Below are 6,653 nucleotides of genomic sequence, written 5' to 3' on the forward strand. Positions count from 1 at the left end.
CACCCCAAACTAAGCCAATATTAATGAGGTAGCACCAGATCTTAATCAAAAAGTCGCCTGCCTTGCACTGGTTTCATTGAAGGTAATTTGATCTTGGTAGGACGACATTCCTAAAATAGTTGAGGGAATTCAAACATGAAATAAGGTTTCCAGGAAGGGATTAAAATAAAAAAAAAAAAAAAATTAGGTCAAGCAAGTGTGAGCGATTAAAGTAACCCAGCATCCCTTTATATGCTTTAACTGCACCTCTGTTCAACTCCGTCTTGTACCAACGTGTAATAAATTAGATGCAAGAGGTTGCCTAAAGCGGAGAGGCCGATATAAGATTATTCCACGAGGTGGCTGAACACCGGTGACCTTTCCTCCTCCAGCTTTCACTGCTGACATCAAAACGCGCTTGTCCCAGCTGAAAAACCAGCTTAGGGCTTGTTTGAAAGGGCTCCGAGGAGCGAGCGCTGCCCGCTGCAAAGGCACGCGCGGCAGCAGGGACGTCCGGGGGCCGGCGCTGCCTCCGTCCCGTCACCCTGCCTCAGTTTACCCACCCATCTCAAGCCTCGCAGGAGGGAAGCCCAGCCACCCCCATGCCCACTCGTGTCCCCTCTGAAGCCCGGCCACCCCCTTGCCTGCTCGTGTCCCCTCCCGCGCCAGCCGCAGCCGTCACGCAAAGCCCTTTGCGCCATATGTCGCACGAACCCATCTCTAACTGCTTATCCCTTCTTCTCCCTTTGTGCTCCCAGCTCAGCACAAAAGCACCAGGAAGCTGTGGGGAGTGAAAGAAAAGAAAAATTCCTGCAGAGACAAAGGTGAGAGGCTCTTCCCGGGGCCGGAGCCAGGTCGGGGCGCGCAGAGGAGCCACCTCCGGGCAATTTTCAGGTTAGATTTGGTCAGCCAGCACCTAACAGGGAGTGGGTGAAAGTGAACCCAGGCTGGGGGCAGGGCCAGCCCTGCTCCCCGGCTAATTAGCATGGCTGATTTACAAATGCTAATTTGCCATTTTAGGTCAAGGGTCAAAGAAACTAAAGGACAGGAGGGGAAAAATGGATAAAGAGCCAGAGCAGTCCCTTCCCCTCCAGCTCTCTGCATAGCAGGAACACACTGGGACTGGACTGGGATTAGACTGGGCTGAGCCTGCCCCAGCCCAGCGGTGCAGGATCCGGCCCTGGACATCCTGGCAGGGACAGGCAGCATGGAGCAGGGCCAAGGCAGACGAAAGGCAGCACCGAGGTGCCACCCAGCCATCAGCATCTCCGGCTGCTGCTCTCCTGCTGTCAGGGTTTAAGGGCCATCACTTAACGTGCAAAGGGAAAAAATAAAAAAAAAAAACCCAACCTGTATCGATTTGCCAGAGGCTCCATGGAGCAGCGAGACCGCACGAGTTTCTATGGAAACAAAATTAGTCGAGTAAAACTCTCACTGACGGCACAGTGAATTATTTACCAGGACAGGCCCCTGGCCATTAGGGTCTGGTAAAAAGATTTAAAGGTGATCGCTGTGGCAACCCCTTCCCTCGCGGCACTAAACCACAGCCCAGGAGGAGGAGGAGGAGGAGGAGGAGGAAGAGGAGGAGGAAAGCCCCTGGGTTTCCACAGGGTGAAACCCACTGGGGATGGTGCAGGAAGGTCCCACACCTCCATCGCCAGGCCTGCAGCTTCAGGTGTCCCCGGGGAGAGGATGAGGAGGGACAACAGGGAGATGCAGCAGCGGGCAGGCTGTGCTGAGCAGCGAGGAATAAGCTGGTGTGAAGGAGGAGAGCTGCGGGCGTCTGAAGCCGTCCCGGCCTGGGGTTTTGCTTTTTTATGCCAACTTGACTGTACTGACAAGCAGGCGTGCGAGCGCAGGAGCGGTCATCAGCTGGCTCCTGCCCTGCCCTCCGGGAAGGCAAGTGGGTGCAGACACCCCGAGAGCCTCTCCGGGGAGCCGAGGGAGCCCCGGGGCCGTCCTGCAGGGATTCTGGGTGCAGAGGTAAAGCAGAAAACACAGGTCTGCCCTCGCAAGCAGCAGCCCTGGCTTCCCGCTCCTGCCCAGCCCCTCGCTACGTGGCCCGGCAGCGACGCATGGTGTAAAGACTGCGGGAAGGCTCCTGCCCGCCGCCCGCCGTCGCCCGTCCCTCGGCATGCGGATCCGCAGCCCGGCGGTGCCCCTCAGCACCGCGCTTACAAGTGGGGGATCGCTGCGAGCCAAGACCGAGGGGAAGAAAGGGCCTAATTAAGTTGCAAATGGAGGAGCTCTTTTTTTTTTTTTTAATGAGTCACTAAGCCATATGGCTGATGCAAGCTATCCCGCAAAAGTGCCGCGACGACAATTCGGGCACTGCCGTATCCTCGTTGTCCTGGGACACGGCGTCACACTGTAATTGCGTTGGTCTTTTGTCCTCCCTGGCGACGGGTGACATTGCTCAGCAGAGGAGAACCTGCTTGAAAGGCTACACCTCGCCAGGGACAGATATTTAATTAACACCGCTACGTCAGGTCCCTCCCGCCACCCTCAAGAACAGGCTCCTCCATCCCCGGCACAACGGGGCACGCAGGGAGAAAAGCCCTCGAAAGCCGAAATACTGAGTTTGCTCTGTTCCTTCTGCTCCATCACATCACATCACAGTTTTATATAGAGAAATTAGACGGGATGCTATCCTGGATTTGAAGCCAGGCCGATGCTCAGATAAGCTCTCAGCCTCCTCCCAAGCTCAGCAGAGTCTGCTCCCGCAGCACAGCCCTGTTTCTCGCAGTGAGGGAAACCCAGAGCCCCTGAGCAGCAGCTCTGGTCGCTGCCCCCTTCACCCACCAGCCACTTGCTGTGCCCAGACACCAAACTAGGTCACATTCTTCTCCCAAATCCCACCTCGCTTCTATTTCATTCTTTTTAAGTTTGTGTAATTAATTCACGCTCGACCCCATCGCCGTCCCATCCCAGTTGCTTTGCACTGCCCTGACGGTGGCAATTGCCAACCACAGAGGTTAAAAGCCCCAAGGATTTCCTAAGTGACAGTTTAAGCTCCAGGAGCCTGGGAATCCTCCCGAAAGGCCGTTCCCTGTCCCCACCGCCGCCTTACAGCCCCAGCATCTGGGACCCATCTCATCGGCCGGGGCTCTGCTGCCGTTTCCCCGTGCCCAGCCTGGCTCCATGGAGGTGCGAGGGGGCAGGGTCCTGGTCCCTCTGTCCCCCCGTCCCCGCGCAGATGGCACCTGGGGGTGGAGGCAGGGCTGTGCCCGGTGGAGGAGGTGCCGGTGCAGCCCGTGGTACCTCCGTCCTCCCCGGAGCTCCCCGGCTGCTGCAGAGGTCACACTCACGTGCGTTCAGCCGCTGCCTGGAAGGGTGGTGGCAAATTAAAAACCCACCATTTAACCAACTCCGTAACCGAGGCAAACAAAAAAATCAGCTTTGAGCCTGCATGTCACTGTAACCCATACAGCAGCGTGCCTTGCTCCATTTTCTGGAGACAATCTGCCTATTTTCTCCCCGTCCAAGCCCCGTTTTCCTGCGCCAAGGACAGCGGCGAGGCTCCATCGCCCGCGTGCTCACGTGCCCGGCTCGGCGCGCCTTCCCCAGGGAAGCGAGCGAGGGCAGGGATCGACAAGCTGTCAGGCAGAAGGAAGAAATACCACTTCCAGGAGTCAGAGCTCATTTCCCAGCAATAAAAGCAGACTGGAGCTAGGGGAAAGCATCACTCACAGGGACACACGTCCCACACCACTTCAGCCACTGATCAGAGAGGACCTGGGGGCTGCAGCTTGGTAAAATAAAAGCCACCAACGAATGCTTGGTTTAAGCAGTACAGCCCTAGACCGGCCTCAGATCAGCACAGAAAGGATCTGCCCTTCCCCACACCTATGACTGCTGTGGATGCTGCCCTCCACGTGCCAATCCCGTGTCCCCAGCTCCTGGCTACAGCTCCTCCAACAGACAGGAAAAGAAAACATGATTGTTTCCTGCCAGGAAGGGGAATTGCTCCGATCAGCATCCTCCCTTAATCTCCCCACTCTCCCCTCCATCCTCTTCAGCTCCGTTATTCCCACACCACCCACACACATTCCTCTGGGGCCCCAAGGAAGGGCCAGAGTATCCACTGCTCACAAATGCCACCTAAAAATGAAGAGCTGAAGCGTTTGTGCTTCCCAGAGATATCTGTGGGTAGATTTTATCTCCTTTTCCACCTATTCTTGGTGTGTTTTGGCGAGGAGGGTCCTTACCTGCAGGCCAGCAGCCTGCCTTCCCTCTGCTGTGCTCACACCACGGCTGCAGAGGATGCGAGAAAGACAAGTTATCTCCCCAAAACCAACCCGAGAAGATACAGGCAGAAGTGACAGCGATGGGGACATGCCAGAGCCCAGCCACGTACAACCGTGGCAAGAGGGGACAGTTCCTGCAAGGCAGTTAGTTTGGATTTTAAGACACTTGTTTGTTTGTTCGTCGCTAGGCAACCGAGAGGATGGAAAAAAAATATCAATGTCATATTGTCACCTATGAGTCACCACTCAGCACGGGCCGAGATGCCCCGTTCCTCCCGCCACCAAGCACGGGGCGGCTGGGAAAAAGCCCAAGTCACCCCAAAACCAGCTCACCCCAGTTCTTGTTGTCTGCCTGGTCTTGCCCCACTGCCTTCCTCATCCCCACAGCTGGGGACACCGGTGGCCCCAAGGACATCAGTGGCCCAGTGACAACTTTCCAGGCCCTGGAAGGCGGCACAGGAATTTGCATTTATATTTGCATTTCCTAATTGCGCCTGCGGGTTTCCTGGGGCAGCGCCTGGGCTTTGGTTTCCATGGCAGGTTTTGTGCGGACCCCAAGAACCGAGGGAGGCACAAAGGGGCCACAAAGGACCTGCCACTCACCCACATCAAAGGCGGCCAGCGCGGTGGGACGGGGGCTCCGTGGCCGGGGGCACCCTAGCCTGCCCCCCCCCACACCTCCCCAGCACCCCCAACACCGGGGCGGACGTGGGGAGCCCCCCTGGCAGGGGAAGGGGCTGGCTGGCAGCCGACGCTCGCGGGACACTGATGGTTTTGGCGCTGCCAGGGACGCGCCGCTGCCGGGGCTGCTTGACAGAGGAGCCGAGTCTCAACCGCCATCGTCCGGAGGCGGCAGCCACCCCGCGCCTGTCGGAAATGGTGCAAGAGCTGGACCCAGATGTTCCCCCCTGTGCTTGGTTCCCGCTATTTTCAGCGTTCCATGCAGCTGGGGTGGGTTTCTTTCCCCCGCCAAGTTCCCTATTCCATTTAGGGACTGTCTTGCTGGCGAGGGTCCCTGCCCCAGCTCGCCTCACGCACCGCTGAGCCCCTCCAGCTCCCCAGGGAACCGGCAGACCAGTCAAATCCAGGACCGCAGTCTGGGAAAACCGGTCTCCGAACTGTTGCAGCAAGCCCAGCGCCACCGAGCAGAGTTGGCTCTGGCCAATGTCTCTCCACCCCCCAACCACGGTGACGGAGACGCTGCCGCCCCGGCCACGCCACGAGAGAGCGAGCCGTTACCTCCTTGCACAGCTGCGAGGGGCTGCGTGTTACTACTTCAAGTATTTTTCTTATTTTTTAGCATATAATTATAGTCACCGTCATTAACCCCCGCTGCCCAAAAGCTTCCCAGTTCTGACCACGAGCACCCACCCTGCGCTTTCACCCTCACAGCACAGTCACAGGGCACAATGCCCCTCCAGCTCCTCTCCCAGCCGTCCCTTCCGAACACCAGCATCCGCAGCGTCCCCCATTATCTTCACCCCCACAGAGAGTGTTTGTGCAGGCAGATAAACACCGAGCGCTCGCTATCGCGCTGGGGAGCCCAGCTCGCTCCCCGCACGCTCTTATCAGTGCGGAGCAGAGGGGAACTACAGTGCCCACACTGCCACAACGGCAAAGCCCGCTCAGCCACGGCGTGGATCCGGTCAGGGGACAAGGTAAAGTGCCATTGGGCAGGTTAGATGCTGTTTTGTTTGGCTTTTTTTAATTTGAAAGCTCTTTTTTAATAAAATGTTAAGAAAGTCCAAACTTCCCTGGGAACTTTGTGGCTGGGAAGAGGACGGGCGCCTTTGACCTGTCTTTGAAGGAAATGTTTTTGGCAACCAGAGGATCTGGCACCGGGAAGGGGCTGTGGGCACGCGGGGATGGGCGGGTAAAGTTCTGCCAGCATCAGGCACATCCTCACCGCAGCAGAGACGGGCACTGCCGGGGAGGTCAGACTGCTCGGCGGGGAAGGCTACAAGAGCGGGGTGATGAGAACGGCACGGCGAGCTGGCGACGAGCTGGGTCTCCTCTGCAGCAAGGACCGCCGAAAGCTTTCCTCCAGCCCCCATGCCGGCCCATCTCCCCTCCCAGAGGGGCACGGCTGCCCCGGGGGTCTCACTGCCGTGGTGCCGGGCTCCAGCATGGGAAAAAACTTTGTGAAAATCAAAGTAAAGCTTCGCAGCGGAGCAGATGCTGCTTCAGCCTGTGTTGTGGAGGAGGAGGAGGAGGAGGAGGAGGAGGAGGAGGCATGGCACATGGGATGAAGGCTGCTCAGGGCACGCGGAAAATGTGGAGCATTCACCCCCTCCGAGGGCAGGGAGAGGGGTCGGGGCTCAGCGCCAGCCGGGGACCACCAGGAAGGAGGGATGGAGCGGGACAAGGAGCCACTTTGTGCCTCCTCACCCCGGCTGGGGACAAGGAGAGTCCTGCACTGTGTGTGTG

This window comes from Athene cunicularia, assembly GCF_003259725.1.
Source record: "Athene cunicularia isolate RWA chromosome 19 unlocalized genomic scaffold, athCun1 chr19_part1, whole genome shotgun sequence".
NCBI classification, from domain to species: domain Eukaryota; kingdom Metazoa; phylum Chordata; class Aves; order Strigiformes; family Strigidae; genus Athene; species Athene cunicularia.